General features: G+C 48.2%; 1 long non-coding RNA gene across 1 annotated transcript; it reads right to left on the reverse strand.

Annotated features, from left to right (window-relative positions):
* Positions 1-3,100: 3,100 nt before the first annotated feature.
* Positions 3,101-7,715, reverse strand: LOC142913921 (uncharacterized). Its single transcript, XR_012934982.1, has 3 exons — positions 7,655-7,715; positions 3,771-3,872; positions 3,101-3,621 (listed from the first exon to the last, which is right to left on the reverse strand). It is a non-coding gene; the product is annotated as an uncharacterized LOC142913921 (long non-coding RNA).
* Positions 7,716-17,042: the final 9,327 nt, after the last annotated feature.

Genomic DNA, 17,042 nt, shown 5'->3' on the forward strand with positions numbered 1-17,042 from the left:
TAGCTCTGTGTGAGTCTATGGCTCTGTGATTCTGTGGCTCTGTGTGAGTCGATGGCTCTCCGTGTGAGTCTATGACTCTGTCGTTGTGTGGCTCTGTCATTATGTGGCACTCCGTGTGAGTTTGTCTCTGTGATTGTGGCTCTCTGTGTGAGTCTGTATCTCTCTGTGTGAGTCTATGGCTCTGTCATTGTGTGACTCTGTGTGAGTCCATGGCTTTGTCATTGTGTGGCTCTGTGTGAGTCTGTGGCTCTCCGTGTGAGTCTATGGCTCTCTGTGTGAGTCTATGTCTCTGTGATTCTGTGGCTCTCTGTGTGAGTCTGTAGTTCTCTGTGTGAGTCTATGGCTCTGTGATTCTGTGGCTCTCTGTGTGAGTCTGTGGCTCTCTGTATGAGTCTATGGCTCTGTGATTCTGTGGCTCTCTGTGTGAGTCTGTGGCTCTCTGTGTGAGTCTATGGCTCTGTGATTCTGTGGCTCTCTGTGTGAGTCTGTAGCTCTGTGTGAGTCTGTAGCTCTCTGCGTGAGTCTATGGCTCTGTGATTCTGTGGCTCTCTGTGTGAGTCTATGGCTCTGTGATTCTGTGACTCTCTGTGTGAGTCTGTAGCTCTGTGTGAGTCTGTAGCTCTCTGCGTGAGTCTATGGCTCTGTGATTCTGTGGCTCTCTGTGTGAGTCTATGGCTCTCCGTGTGAGTCTATGTCTCTGTGATTCTGTGGCTCTCCGTGTGAGTCGATGGCTCTCTGTGTTGCGATCTAAACATCGTGGTATTTTTTATTCACTTTATTTGTTCTATCTACGTGACTTTACTGAAAGAACCAGAGAATATGAATAAACGGTAAGGCTCTGGGTGAACGGGCAGAAGAACATCACAAAACAATGTGAACAATTATTGACGGATCCTACTAATGTAGTGTGTCATAGTGTATAATGTAGTATATAGTGTAGTGTATAGTGTAGTGTATAGTAGTATAGTGTAGTGTATAGTGTAGTATATAGTGTAGTGTAGTATATATAGTGTGTAGTGTATAGAGTAGTGTAGTGTATAGTGTAGAGTGTAGTGCATAGTGTAGTGTATAGTATAGTGTAGTATATATAGGGTAGTGTATAGTGTAGTGTATGGTGTAGTGTATAGTGTAGTGTAGTACACTAGTACAGCACACTGGTGGGTTAGCGAGCCAAGCAACAACAGAGCGTAGTATATATAGTGTGTAGTGTAGTGTATAGTGTAGTGTGTAGTGTATAATGTAGTGTATAGTGTATAGTATAGTGTATAGTGTAGTGTATAGTGTAGTGTATAGTAGTGTAGTGTATAGTAGTGTAGTGTAAAGTGTAGTGTATAGTAGTGTATAGTGTAGTGTATAGTGTAGTGTATAGTGTAGTGTATAGTGTAGTGTATAGTGTAGTGTATAGTGTAGTGTATAGTGTAGTACACTAGTACAGCACACTGGTGGGTTAGCGAGCCAAGCAACAAAATAGTGTAGTATATATAGTGTGTAGTGTAGTGTATATAGTGTAGTATATATAGTGTGTAGTGGAGTGTAGTGTGTAGTGTATAGTGTAGTGTATAGTATAGTGTATAGTGAAGTGTATAGTGTAGTGTAGTGTATAGTGTAGTTTATAGTATAGTGTAGTGTATAGTGTAGTGTATAGTGTAGTGTATAGTGTAGTGTATAGTATAGTGTATAGTATAGTGTATAGTGTAGTATATATAGGGTAGTGTGTAGTGTAGCGTATAGCGTAGTGTATAGTGTAGTGTATAGTGTAGTGTATAGTGTAGTGTATAGTGTAATGTATAGTGTAGTATATAGTGTAGTGTATAGTGTAGTGTATAGCGTAGTATATAGTGCAGTGTATAGTGTAGTGTATAGTGTAGTGTATAGTGTAATGTATAGTGTAGTATATAGTGTAGTATATGGTGTAGTGTATAGTGTAGTGTATAGTGTAGTGTATAGTGTAGTATATAGTGTAGTGTATAGTGTAGTATATAGTGTAGTATATGGTGTAGTGTATAGTGTAGTGTATAGTGTAGTGTATAGTGTAGTATATAGTGTAGTGTATAGTGTAATGTATAGTGTAGTATATAGTGTAGTATATGGTGTAGTGTATAGTGTAGTGTATAGTGTAGTGTATAGTGTAGTATATAGTGTAGTGTATAGTGTAGTGTATAGTGTAGTGTATAGTTTAGTGTATAGTGTAGTATATAGTGTAGTGTATAGTGTAGTGTATAGTGTAGTATATAGTGTAATGTATAGTGTAGTATATAGTGTAGTATACAGTGTAGTGTACAGTGTAGTGTATAGTGTAGTGTATAGTGTAGTGTATAGTGTAGTGTATAGTGTATAGTGTAGTGTATAGTAGTGTATAGTGTAGTGTATAGTGTAGTGTATAGTGTAGCGTATAGTGTAGTGCATAGTGTATAGTATAGTGTAGTGTATAGTATAGTGTAGTGTATAGTGTAGTGTATAGTGTAGTGTATAGTAGTGTATAGTGTAGTGTATAGTGTAGTATATAGTGTAGTGTATAGTGTAGTGTATAGTGTAGTGTATAGTAGTGTATAGTGTAGTGTATAGTGTAGCGTATAGTGTAGTGTATAGTGTAATCTATAGTGTAGTGTATAGAGTAGTGTATAGTGTAGTGTATAGTGTAGTGTAGTACACTAGCACATCACACTGGTGGGTTAGCGAGCCAAGCAACAACATTTGCACTCTGGATACCGTGACATTTCGCCAGCAATCACAACAACCAGCTTCGTCAGGCGACAGCGATCTAACCCGGACGATATCGGCTCGCCGAAAACCAACAGCGTCAAACTACGAAAGTGCCGCGGCATCGCGGGAGCGGCCGATGAAACTGGCCGAGCTCGGGGAGAAATAAAAAAACCGAGACGCTGACGTGCCGCACGAAGGCCCACGGCGTTGTACGCGCCATCGTGACGCCGCCTGTCGCCCCGACAAAACAATATAATATAAACACGCGGAACTCCCTCGGTGCCGGACGTCGTGACGGACCGTGCCAATGTCGCCGCTCGTTGACCCCCGGCCACGCGAGGGAGAATTAAAATTCTCCCCCCAGCCCCCACCCCACCCCCCTCTCCCTGGCTCCCTGGCACGACGCCCAGTCGCCTCCCGTCCAGCGGCACACCAACGCCGGGGGAAAGCGCTGGGAGGTGAGAGACCGTCGTGAAGACTAAAATAAAATAACAAAAACACTGCGTCCGGTAACGGAGAGCTCTTTCGTAAAACAAAATTCCCACCCCCACCCCACCCAAAAAAAAAAGTGAATAGCCAAACTCGGGGCACCGATTGTAACCGGCACGAGGCAAATATCCCCCAACGCTGAAAAACATCGCTCAGTTGGGATCAAACAACAACAACAAATCTTCTTGGTTCTTTCGGGGGTGGGGGGGGGTTCACCCGCTCGCGAAGCGACAATCCCCGGCGTTTCCGCCGGCAACCGGAGGCACGGCAAGGTGGAGCACGGCAAGGCGGAGCACGGCAAGGTGGAGCACGGCAAGGTGGAGTACGGCAAGGTGGAGCACTCTCGCTCCTCCCCCCCCCCGCCCCACCCCGAGCCGCTTCTCAAAAATCTTCCTTCCACTCCTCGTCACCATCTTCATCTGTGAAAACCTGCGGGGGTCGGAATAAATTAGAGAGATGGTGACTGACCCTACCCCCCCCCACCCACTGGGGTGGCCAGAAGCGGATCGCTCACTCAGCCTAAGCAGTGGGCGGACACTCGCTCACCGCTCGCTCGCTCGCCACCCACCCCTCCTCACCGTGTAGTCGTAGCTGCCAGCTCCGCTGTCTTGGTGTTGAGGCTGCGGTGGCAACTCGTGCAGCTCCATATCCGCCGTGTTGCCACTCTCTAGCGTTAGCAACTACACACGGAGCATCCCCACAACACGCACAGTGTGGTGAGTCTGTGGGTCTCTGTGTGGTGAGTCTGTGGGTCTCTATGTGGTGAGTCTGTGGGTCTCTGTGTGGTGAGTCTGTGGGTCTCTGTGTGGTGAGTCTGTGCGTCTCTGTGTGGTGAGTCTGTGGGTCTCTGTGTGGTGAGTCTATGGGTCTCTGTGTGGTGAGTCTATGGGTCTCTGTGTGGTGAGTCTATGGGTCTGTGTGTGGTGAGTCTATGGGTCTCTGTGTGGTGAGTCTGTGGGTCTCTGTGTGGTGAGTCTGTGGGTCTCTGTGTGGTGAGTCTGTGGGTCTCTGTGTGGCGAGTCTGTGGGTCTCTGTCTGGTGAGTCTGTGGATCTCTGTGTGGTGAGTCTATGGGTCTCTGTCTGATGAGTCTATGGGTCTCTGTGTGGTGAGTCCGTGGGTCTCTGTGTGGTGAGTCTGTGGGTCTCCTTGTGGTGAGTCTGTGGGTCTCTGTGTGGTGAGTCTATGGGTCACTGTGTGGTGAGTCTGTGGGTCTCTGTGTGGTGAGTCTATGGGTCTCTGTGTGGTGAGTCTATGGGTCTGTGTGTGGTGAGCCTATGGGTCTCTGTGTGGTGAGTCTGTGGGTCTCTGTGTGGTGAGTCTGTGGGTCTCTGTGTGGTGAGTCTATGGGTCTCTGTGTGGTGAGTCTGTGGGTCTCTGTGTGGTGAGTCTGTGGGTCTCTGTGTGGTGAGTCTGTGGGTCTCTGTGTGGCGAGTCTGTGGGTCTCTGTCTGGTGAGTCTGTGGATCTCTGTGTGGTGAGTCTATGGGTCTCTGTCTGATGAGTCTATGGGTCTGTGTGGTGAGTCTGTGGGTCTCTGTGTGGTGAGTCTGTGGGTCTCTGTGTGGTGAGTCTGTGAGTCTCTGTGTGGTGAGTCTGTGGGTCTCTGTGTGGCGAGTCTGTGGGTCTCTGTGTCGTGAGTCTGTGGGTCTCCTTGTGGTGAGTCTGTGGGTATCTGTGTGGTGAGTCTGTGGGTCTCTGTGTGGTGAGTCTGTGGGTCTACTTGTGGTGAGTCTATGGGTATTATTTTGGCGATCGTCATCAGGAGGAGAAACGAGGGGTAAGAAAGCTGCTGAGCAGGCAGCAGGCTGTTTTAAAGTTTTAAAGTTGGGTGTAGCCCAAGGGTCATTAACGAAGTGGGCACAACTTTACCGAAAGACCCAAAGAAAATGAATTCCTGCAGTCACGAAAGCTTTAGGTCGACCTTCTTTGGTTCTTTCGGTAAAGTCACGTAGAATGAGAATAAAATAATAAATTGATAAAATAAAATAACACAATAATATTCTCACGACGTTTCGGCCACAACACAAGCGGCCTTCATCAGGTGAAGGGAGCGAGACTGTCTGGTAGGACAGCGCTGGAGTGAGAGAGCCACGTTCAGATCACGGCTTTTAAGCTGTGTGAGAGGAACAAAGAGCCTTGACGAAGGAATTAGCATAAAATTTAGCATTGAAAAGGCTGAATGATTAGCTTGTGACTGGTCACAGAAATAGCTATGTTAAAAGTTAAAGCATACACATCCGCAGAGGCACCCATTGTTAAAAGGAATTAGCATAGAATTTAGCATTGAAATAGCTAAATTAAGGCATTCGCTTGTAACTGCTACAGAAATAGTTACGTTGAAGTCAGAGCATACACATTCACCGAGGCACTTAGTACAAATCAAAACAGGAGAATTTAGCATTGAAATAACTAGGCGAATTTAGCATTGAAATAACTGGGTGATTTGCTAGTGACTGGTCACAGAAATGACTACACATCTGAGCTATTCACAGTACTATATAGTGAACCAATAAAAACTAAAATATAAATTACCTTCATGTTATCAATAAACTCTATATTCTCCAATCAGCTAAGCTACCAACCATAAGTCGTTATATATCACAATGCTATATGGCGAAAAAATGGGTGGATTCTTACCCTCAAATTTCCGTACCACGGATAGCTACGGGCCCCGTTCAGACGGACGAGTTCGTCCATGGTCGGAACAGAGGAGGGGGAGAGAGACAGCTGCGAGGCCCTAGTATACTCCATGTTGTAAACCATACCATTAACCGTGGTGTGAGAGGTATTAAGAGGCAATGCTGGCGAAAGAGCTGCGGTCTGAAGGTCATCGTAAATTACAATTAATTAAGACCAGAAATGATTTAACACATCTTTCCAGTGGTTACTAAGCCTGAATCCATCTTCTCGGTTGAAATTGTCTCTGTGCTTGTATATGTGAATGGCCTCATGAACGAATCTCTCATGGTAGCCGGTTGGTTTGCAAAGAACCTCCGTCTTGGAGAAGTCAATGTCATGTGAGCCCACTGAATTGTAACAGTGATCTGCCACGGCAGAGGAGTTCGTCTTACCGTGTTTCAAGTCTGCTTTATGTTCGCGGATGCGATCCGAGATATGTCTTTTGGTTTCTCCAATGTAGCTACTACCACAGAGGCACTTTAGTTTGTAAACGCCCGGGTACTGTATGTCTGGAAGAGCATCTTTTACAGATGGAACTAAATCACGGATTTTGTGTACTGTGTTGAATCGGACCTGGATCTTGTGTTTATTCAGGATTTTGGAGATCTTTTTAGTGACCCCTGCAATGTAGGGTAAGGTGATGGTTTTGAGTGGCTCCACAAGAGGATCCTTCTTCATGACTGGAGTGATGGCTTTGCGGATTGTGTAGTCGGAGTAGCCATTAGCCCTGAGAGCCTGGTGTACGTGTTTGAGTTCACTGGTAATGTGTTCCTGGTCGGAAATGCATTGGGCTCTATGGTATAGAGTCTTGATGAGGCAGTTCTTCTGGGATGGATGGTGGTGGGAATCCGGTTTCAAGTAAGCATCTGTATGGGTAGCTTTCCTGTAGACAGAGTGGCTCATTGAACCATCATGTCTCCTTTTAATTAAGACATCCAGAAAGGGTAGTTTGCCATCTTTTTCGACCTCCATGGTAAATCTGATGGCTGGGTGTATGGAATTGATGTGGTCGCGGAATTGGTCTAGAGCAGGCTGGCCATGTGGCCAGATGACAAAGGTGTCATCAACGTACCTCTTCCATAAGGTCGGGCGTAGAGTGGCAGTCTGGATGGCGTCAGTTTCAAATGTTTCCATGAATACGTTGGCTACAACCGGAGATAGGGGGGAGCCCATTGGGGTGCCCTCAGTTTGTTTGTAGAAAGTTCCATTCCAGGTGAAGTATGTGTTGGTTAAGCAATGTCTCACCAGGGGGGGTACATCAGTATGCAGTCCTTGATGAACCAGGTCTTCAATGATAGCGATGGTGTCAGGTACCGGGACTTTGGTGAACAAGGACACCACATCAAAACTGACAAGCAGGTCGTTTGGGGACAGGGAAATGTCTTTGATTGTCGATACCAGGTGAGTAGAATTTAGTACCGCAGAGGTGGTTTTTCCAGTGAAAGGTCGCAGTATATCAGCCAGAAAACGTGCCAGTTTGTAGGTGGGGGAGCTGATAGTAGAGACGATGGGACGAAGGGGTGTATCTTCTTCGAGTCTAAGTGTGTCTCTATATATACACTACACTATACACTACACTACACTATACACTACACACTACACTATACACTACACTATGCACTACACTATACACTACACTACACACTACTATACACTTCTATACACTACACTAGTATACACTACACTACACAGTACACTACACACTACACTATACACTACACTACACACTACACTATACACTACACTACACACCCCTCTGTGTCCTGGCGGTGTGCCACTCACGTAGCCACGGTCGCCCTCCGCGTTTCTCCGCGGTGCCTTGGGGAGAGTGGGGGGATCCTCCCTGCACGCATGTGGGTAGTGGGGGGGTAGTGGGGGGGTAGTGGGGGGGTTGTGGGGGGGGGGGGCACAGCGGCAGGTCGTCACACAGATGACTCCGCGGGCACCGCCGACGTCCGCCCCACGTCCGAGAGAAGTGAGCGACTCACGTGGGGCCCCAGGGCTCCTGCCAATGCTGCTGCTGCCGGCGGCGTCGGCGGCGGTAGAGTAGCAGCAGCAGTAGCAGCGTGGCCACCAGGGCGAGGGACACGGCGAGGATTGCGGCCGGAGCGGCCCAGCTGGCCCGGCCCGCCGCCGCCGCCGCCTTCTCTGCGTGGTACAACAACGATCCCCCGCGTCAGCGTGCCGCCGTAGCACGACAACAACCGCCGCGATGACGACACGCGCCAGGCTAGGTGCGCTTCGAGGCTCGTCGCACTCGTACCCGGGCGTTGTGGGTCGAGGGAGTGAGACGAAGGGACGGACGGAGACAAAGTTCCCCCGTAAAGGCCCCGGCGGACTGTCGGGGCGGGTGCCGTTAGCGAGTGTCAGCAGCTATGAAGGCCGTGATTGTGACAAACGAGGGGATGGGTGACCAGAACAGGGACACACGGACACGCACCAACAACAACTGCCATTCGCCACTAAGTGGCGGTGACGTCACCACGACGCTTGTGCCAGGCTATGTGCACCCTGAGGCCACGTGAAGTGTCGAACGCCGATGGCAGGAGGTCATGGGGCAGACCCAGGTGCCACGGGTCGACTGACTGAGATGACTGGCTGATGCAACACCTGTGCCCCCTACTGTGGCAACCTGCTGTGCTTTAGCCACCCGGCGCTCCGCTCGTTGTTGTGAGCTTCGCTCCTCCGCCCTCCGTTGTTGTTGGAGGGCGACTGCCTCCAACTGCCCAGTAGCGTCCTTCACGAGCCTCCTCCACAGAGGCCGATCTTGACACCGCTGGTACCAGTCATCGGCAAGTCCACTCAGCTCCACGTCCTCCTGTACCACATCACTCCATCTCTTCTCTAGCCCGTGCCGCGCCCGTTTAGCCCCCTCGATCCGGCCGAACAAAAGCTGTTTCGGCATGCAGTGGCGGGGCATGCGGGCTACATGGCCCAGCCAACGCAGCCTTGCCTGCCGGAGCTCACCGATGGGACTTTGTCCAGATCTTTCAAGGATTTGTGAGCTCCTCACACAATCCAGTCTGGTTAAACCCAGGATGGATCGTAGGCAGGCCAGCCTAAATGTTTCTAACCGGTGAAGATGTTCCATTAGGGGGGTCCACGTTTCGCAAGTGTAGGGAAGGGAGGGAATGACCGTGGCCGAGAAGACCTGAAGCTTAGTGCGGAGCGACAGACCAGGTAGCTTCCACACAGCGTTACGCAACCAATGAAAAGATATTGCCGCTCGACTGATTCGGAGACCTCTGCTGTTAAACTGGAGCCAGTCATAAGCACACTGCCCAGGTATGGGAAACTCTCCACTCTCTCCACAACTGCCCCATCACCGATTGGGAGTTGTGGGGGTGGAGTGTCCGATGGTACAAAATACCCAGGCAGGTGCTTAGTTTTGGTGGGGCTGATGGTAAGGCCTCACCTCTTAGTGGCACGCTCCAGTCTCAACAGCATGCGTCTCCAACTCCTCCTCTGAATGAGCAGCTATTACCAAATCATCAGCATACATAACGTGGTTGAGCAATAGGGAGCCATCCCTTGACCGTACCCGGGCATCGATCAGCCTCCCATTACATCTTTACCATATGGAGATTCCCCCGGTACAGCTATTGAAGGCTTCACGAACTACGGGGTCAAGATAGATGTTAAATAATGTGGGAGCCAGAGGACATCCCTGTCGCACCCCAAGGTGTACAGGGAATGGCTCTGACTCCCGGCCACGTAGTTTTACCCGGGCCCGCTCACCATCATGAAGGTCCTTAATGATCGTGAGCAGAGATTCAGGTACTCCAAAAGCACGAAAAACAACCCAGAGCCCAGGCCTACTGATGGTATCATAGGCCTTGACCAGGTCAATAAAGCAGAGATGTAGGTATTGTTGGAATTCCCTACACCTCTGCTGTAGCAGACGGACAGAAAATATGGCATCTGTGCAGGACCGCCCTTTCTTGAAAACGCATTGGGGCTCCGCAAGCGTCTCCTCAGCGTGCCTGGCAAGGCTATGTTGAATAATCCTTGCCAGGACCTTTCCCGGCACACTGAGGAGTGAGATGCCCCTGTAGTTGTTAGTCTGTGCGGTCCCCCTTCTTAAAAAGGGGGACCACCAGGGCATCCTTCCAATCCTGCGGAACCCGTCCAATGGTCCAGACTGTTGTTATGATGTCATATAGGGCAGTCTGTGCACAAACGCCACCGTCCCTCAGCATTTCGCTTGGGAGATCATCTCTGCCCGCTGCCTTTCCTAGTCTCAGACTCCGGATCGCCTTCAGTACTTCCTCAACAGATGGCACCTCAGCCAGCCACTCACAGGGGGTGACTTCTTCCAATATATGAGGCACCGCAGCCTCAGCAGGGTCATCCTCACTTTGTGCCACGATGTTTTCCTGGCTGAGGGATTTTCCCTCCCCCAGGACCTCACAGAAATGCTCAGCAAATCTGCAAACCTGTTCCTGGGGGTCGGAGATTGGGTCACCGTTTTTTCCCCTAATGATGGTAATAGGTGTGGTGCTGCAGATTACTTTTTTGATGGAGTTTATTGAGATTTGTGATCACGGGCCACTGAGGCAGACTCCATCTCCTCAGCAACCCGCGACCACCACCCATCCTTGCAGCGCCTCACGGCTCTCCGAACCTCCGAGCGAAGGCTGCGGTAAGCCTCCTCATTCTCTGATGTGGGATTCTGTAGCCGATGACAGTGGGCCTGTCGCTTTTTCTCAACCATCCTGAACACCTCCTCTGTCAGCCAGGGTCTCTGGGGAGGTCTGGACCGCGTACCCAAAGGAGCCATTGCAGCTGCATGAGTCACAGTCCTAAACCTCGCCCATTTACCCTCGACATCAGGAGGAGTCGGGGACGATGCCAATCCCAGCCGCAAGCGATGATAAAATTCTCGCTTGCAACTTTCATCAGATAAGTGAGACCAGGCCACTTTAGGTTGGAATGGAGTCCTGGGTGTACACCCACCACCAGAGTGGAATAATGGCAGGCGCATCTTACATATGACTAGTCGATGGGCAGAGGGCAGGTCAGCTCCACGGTCGGTCCTGGTGTCAAGGACATGGGATCGCATCCGCTGGTCCGTCACTATGTAGTCCAGCAGATGTTCTTGCTTGGACCCGGCATGCATCCATGATGTTGTGTGGATGCGCCGATGCCGGAACAGCGTGTTGGTAATTGCAAGCCCATGGGCTGCACAAAAATCTAGCAGCCTCCTACCGTTGTTATTGAGCTGATCTGGCCCATGCCCTCCAATCACTCCAGACCAGGTGCAGTATCATGACCAACTCGGGCATTGAAGTCACCCAACATGATGACTCTTTCCCGAGGGGCCACTTTAGCCAGCACCTGTGACAGGTCATAGAAGGCATCTGACTCATCGGCTTTGCCTGCATCCCTCCACGGATGTTCATCTTCGGTGGGGGCATAAGTAACCACGACCACCATTCCTTGCCTCCGGTTGATGGGAAGGCGAGCCCAAAGTAGCCTGGGGCTTACAGCTTCCCACACCTCACCGCCACGCTCCCACGCCCCTTCATTATTTTGTTCAAAAGAAGAGCCACACCCTGTTGTTTGGCAGTCTGCTGCCCCGAGTAGAGGACTGTCCACCCCTCATGGTGGCAAGAGCCAGAGCCGGTCCACCGGACCTCCTGAATGCCACATAGATCCAGGCGGTACCGGTCCAGCTCCCGACAGAGGAGTGGCAGCCTCTCCTCCGCAGTGAGCGTTCGAACATTCCACGTGGCCACCCGTAGTGGTTTTTCGTTGTTTCTGGAGGAGCCCCGAGGGTAGATATTCAATCTCCTGGCTCCGCCAATTGGGGTTTGGCCAGGAGACGTCATAGACGCCTGGCCCCCCGAGGCCTCCGGCACAAGCTTATTAGTTATATACTTAATTCGCGGTTTAGTGGTAATTAATTGACGTTGGAGGGGTTACCAGCCCCTCGCACCTGTCCAGAGCCCCCGTTTAGCCCCTGTGGTGGACACATATGCCATGAAGGGAGGAGCCAATCACAATTGGACCTCCCCCCACAGCACTGTCCACGACAGAGTTGCCCGACCGGCACCGCGAGGAAGTAGGGGGTTGTTTTGCCGGACACGCACGCACATACACACGCACATGGACACACCCACGCACATGGACACACGCACATGGACACACACACGCACACACACACGCACACACACACGCACACAGACAGACATGCATGCACACGCACACGGACAGCCACGCACTAACACACATGCATGCACGCACACACGTACACGGACACACACATGCAACATTCAGAGATGCAAACAAACCTGTTCGTGTGTCCAGTTGCCTGTTCGGACCGAAAGTTGTGAGTTCAACCGGCGTGCAACAGACGGCGGTGGTGGCGTCTACATCGGTAGAACGTGAAGATCCAGTGTCATTTACATCTGTAGAACGTGAAGAACCAGTGGCATCTACATCTGTAGAACGTGAAGAACCAGTGGCATCTACATCTGCAGAACATGAAGAACCAGTGGCATCTACATCTGTAGAACGTGAAGAACCAGTGGCATCTACATCAATAGAATGTGAAGAACCAGTGGCATCTACATCTGCAGAACGTGAAGATCCAGTGTCATTTACATCTGCAGAACGTGAAGAACCAGTGGCATCTACATTGCAGAACGTGAAGAACCAGTGGCATCTACATCTGCAGAGCGTGAAGAACCAGCGGCATCTACATCTGCAGAACGTGAAGAATCAGTGGCATGTACATCTGCAGAGCGTGAAGAACCAGCAGCATCTACATCTGTTGAACGTGAAGAACCAGTGGCATCTACATCTGCAGAGCGTGAAGAACCAGCGGCATCTACATCTGTAGAACGTGAAGAACCAGTGGCATCTACATCTGCAGAACGTGAAGAACCAGTGGCATCTACATCTGCAGAACGTGAAGAACCAGTGGCATCTACATCTGCAGAAGATAATGAGCTTTGGGTCTCTGTGTGAGTCTATGGGTCTCTGTCTGAGAAGTCTATGGGTGTCTGTGTGAGTAGTCTATGGGTTTTGATTTAAAGCTTTCGTGACTGCAGTAATTCATATTCTTAGTTTTTTCGGTAAAGTCACGTTGAAGATAAACAACAAAATAACAAAATATATATAAAACAATAAAAATTCTCACGACGTTTCGACCATAACTCAAACGGTCATCATCAGGTGTGTCGGTTTGCATAAATTTATTTTGAAAACGGCATATTTATTTATTTATTTATATATATATATATATAAAAATAACGTTTGCGTCACGCGCAGCGATTTGGCAGTTTGCCCAGGACTAGTCCATCTATATTTTTTGAAAAGAGGAGGGGGGAGACGAATTTTTTTATAATGTATGCTGTCTGAAAGCCACTGTAAGCGTGAACAATCAATTAAGAACTGAAATGGTTTATCAAATCTTTCGAATGATTGCTAAGATAGAATCCATCTTCTCGGTTGAAATTGTCTCTGTGCTTGTATATGTGGATAGCCTCATGAACGAATCTCTCATGGAAGCCAGATGGCTTACAAAGAACCTCTGTCTTGGAAAAGTCAATGGCATGTGAGCCTACTGAATTAGAACAATGATCTGCTACGGCCGAGGTGTTGGTCCTACCGTGTTTAAGGTCTGCTTTATGTTCACGAATGCGGTCCGAGACATGGCGTTTGGTTTCTCCAATGTAACTGCTACCACAGAGGCAACTTAGTTTGTAGACACCAGGGTATTGTATGTCCGGAATCACATCTTTTACAGACGGAACCAGATCACGGATTTTATGTAATGTGTTGAAACGGACCTGGATCTTGTGTTTATTCAAGATTTTGGAGATCTTTTTTGTGATCCCAGCAATGTAGGGTAAAGTGATGGTTTTGAAAGGCTCCTCAAGAGGGTTCTTCTTCATGGTTTGAGTGATAGCTTTGCGGATTGTATAGTTGGAGTAACCATTAGCCCTAAGAGCTTGGTGTACGTGCTTGAGTTCACTGCTTATGTGTTCCTGGTCGGATATGCATTGGGCTCTATGATACAGAGTCTTGATGACTCTGAGACACTGTTTAACCAATACATACTTCACTTGGAATGGAACTTTCTACAAACAAACTGAGGGCACCCCAAATGGGCTCCCCCCTTTCTCCAGTTATAGCTAACATTTTCATGGAGAAATTTGAGACTGACGCCATCCAGACTGCCACTCTGCGCCCAACCTTATGGAAGAGGTACGTGGATGACACTTTTGTCATCTGGCCACATGGCCGGCCTGCTCTAGACCAATTCTTCGACCACATCAATTCCATACACCCAGCCATCAGATTTACCATGGAAGTCGAAATAGATGGCAAGATACCTTTTTTGGATGTCCTAATTAAAAAGAGACCTGATGGTTCAATGAGCCACTCTGTCTACAGGAAAGCTACCCATACGGATGCTTATCTGAAACCGGATTCCCACCACCATCCATCACAGAAGAATTCTCTCATCAAGACTCTGTATCATAGAGCCCAATGCATATCCGACCAGGAACACATAAGCAGTGAACTCAAGCACGTACACCAAGCTCTTAGGGCTAATGGTTACTCCGACTATACAATCCGCAAAGCTATCACTCAAACCATGAAGAAGAACCCTCTTGAGGAGCCTTTCAAAACCATCACTTTACCCTACATTGCTGGGATCACAAAAAAGATCTCCAAAATCTTGAATAAACACAAGATCCAGGTCCGTTTCAACACATTACATAAAATCCGTGATCTGGTTCCGTCTGTAAAAGATGTGATTCCGGACATACAATACCCTGGTGTCTACAAACTAAGTTGCCTCTGTGGTAGTAGTTACATTGGAGAAACCAAACGCCATGTCTCGGACCGCATTCGTGAACATAAAGCAGACCTTAAACACGGTAGGACCAACACCTCGGCCGTAGCAGATCATTGTTCTAATTCAGTAGGCTCACATGCCATTGACTTTTCCAAGACAGAGGTTCTTTGTAAGCCATCTGGCTTCCATGAGAGATTCGTTCATGAGGCTATCCACATATACAAGCACAGAGACAATTTCAACCGAGAAGATGGATTCTATCTTAGCAATCATTCGAAAGATTTGATAAACCATTTCAGTTCTTAATTGATTGTTCACGCTTACAGTGGCTTTCAGACAGCATACATTATAAAAAATTTCGTCTCCACCCTCCTCTTTTCAAAAAATATAGATGGACTAGTCCTGGGCAAACTGCCAAATCGCTGCGCGTGACGCTAACGTTTTTTTTATAAATAAATAAATGTGCCGTTTAAAAATAAATTTATGCAAACCAACACACCTGAAGATGACCGTTTGAGTTATGGTCGAAACGTCGTGAGAATTTTTTTATTGTTTTATATATATTTTATTATTTTGTTGTTTCTCTTCAACGTGACTTTACCGAAAAAACTAAGAATACCCCAATGTTATCAATAAACTCTATATATTCTCCAATCAGCTAGCTACCAACAATAAGTCGTTATATATCACAATGCTATCTGGCGAAAAAATGGGTGGATTCTTACCCTCAACTTTAGCACCACGGATAGCTACGAGCCCCGTTCAGACGGACGAGTTAATCCATGGTCGGAACGGAGGAGGGGGAGAGAGACAGCTGCGAGGCGCTGTTATACTCCATGTTGTAAACCATACCATTAACCGTGGTGTGAGAGGTATTAAGAGTCAATGCCAGCGAAAGAGCTGCGGTCTGAAGGTCATCGTAAAATACAATTAATTAAGAACGGAAATGGTTTAAAACATCTTTCCAATGGTTACTAAGCCAGAATCCATCTTCTCGGTTGAAATTGTCTCTGTGCTTGTATATGTGAATGGCCTCATGAACGAATCTCTCATGGTTGGTTTGCAAAGAACCTCCGTCTTGGAGAAATCAATGTCATGTGAGTCCACTGCATTATAACAGTGATCTGCCACGGCAGAGGAGTTCGTTGTACCGTGTTTCAAGTCTGCTTTATGTTCACGGATGCGGTCCGAGATATGTCGTTTCGTTTCTCCAATGTAGCTACTACCACAGAGGCACTTTAGTTTGTAAACGCCCGGGTACTGTATGTCTGGAACAGCATCTTTTACAGATGGAACCAGATCACGGTTTTTATGTACTGTGTTGAATCGGACCTGGATCTTGTGTTTATTCAGGATTTTGGAGATCTTTTTAGTGACCCCTGCAATGTAGGGTAAGGTGATTGTTTTGAGTGGCTCCACAAGAGGATCCTTCTTCATGACTGGAGTGATGGCTTTGCGGATTGTGTAGTCGGAGTAACCATTAGCCCTGAAAGCCTGGTGTACGTGCTTGAGTTCACTGGTAATGTGTTCCTGGTCGGAAATGCATTGGGCTCTATGGTATAGAGTCTTGATGAGGGAGTTCTTCTGGGATGGATGGTGGTGGGAATCCGGTTTCAAGTAAGCATCTGTATGGGTAGCTTTCCTGTAGACAGAGTGGCTAATTGAACCATCATGTGTCCTTTTAATTAAGACATCCAAAAAGGGTAGTTTGCCAACTTTTCCAACCTCCATGGTAAATCTGTTGGCTGGGTGTATGGAATTGATGTGGTCGCGGAATTGGTCTAGAGCAGGCTGGCCATGTGGCCAGATGACAAAGGTGTCATCCACTTACCTCTTCCATAAGGTCGGGCGTAGAGTGGCAGTCTGGATGGCGTCAGTTTCAAATTTTTCCATGAATACGTTGGCTACAACCGGAGATAGGGGGGAGCCCATTGGGGTGCCCTCAGTTTGTTTGTTGAAAGTTCCATTCCAGGTGAAGTATGTGTTGGTTAAGCAATGTCTCACCAGGGGGGGTACATCAGTGTGCAGTCCTTGATGAACCAGGTCTTCAATGATAGCGATGGTGTCAGGTACCGGGACTTTGGTGAACAAGGACACCACATCAAAACTGACAAGCAGGTCGTCTGGGGACAGGGAAATGCCTTTGATTGTCGATACCAGGTGAGTCGAATTTAGTACCGCAGAGGTGGTTTTTCCAGTGAAAGGTCACAGTATATCAGCAAGAAAACGTGCCAGTTTATAGGTGGGGGAGTTGATAGTAGAGACGATGGGACGAAGGGGTGTATCTTCTTTGTGTATCTTTGGAAGGCCATATAATCTTGGTGATCTGGCAGCAGAGGGTTTCAACGAGAACTGTTT

Source organism: Petromyzon marinus, unplaced genomic scaffold (genome assembly GCF_048934315.1).
Source record: "Petromyzon marinus isolate PM22_M1 ecotype Great Lakes invasive population unplaced genomic scaffold, UKy_Petmar_22M1.pri1.0 PM_G_Scaffold_27, whole genome shotgun sequence".
NCBI classification, from domain to species: domain Eukaryota; kingdom Metazoa; phylum Chordata; class Hyperoartia; order Petromyzontiformes; family Petromyzontidae; genus Petromyzon; species Petromyzon marinus.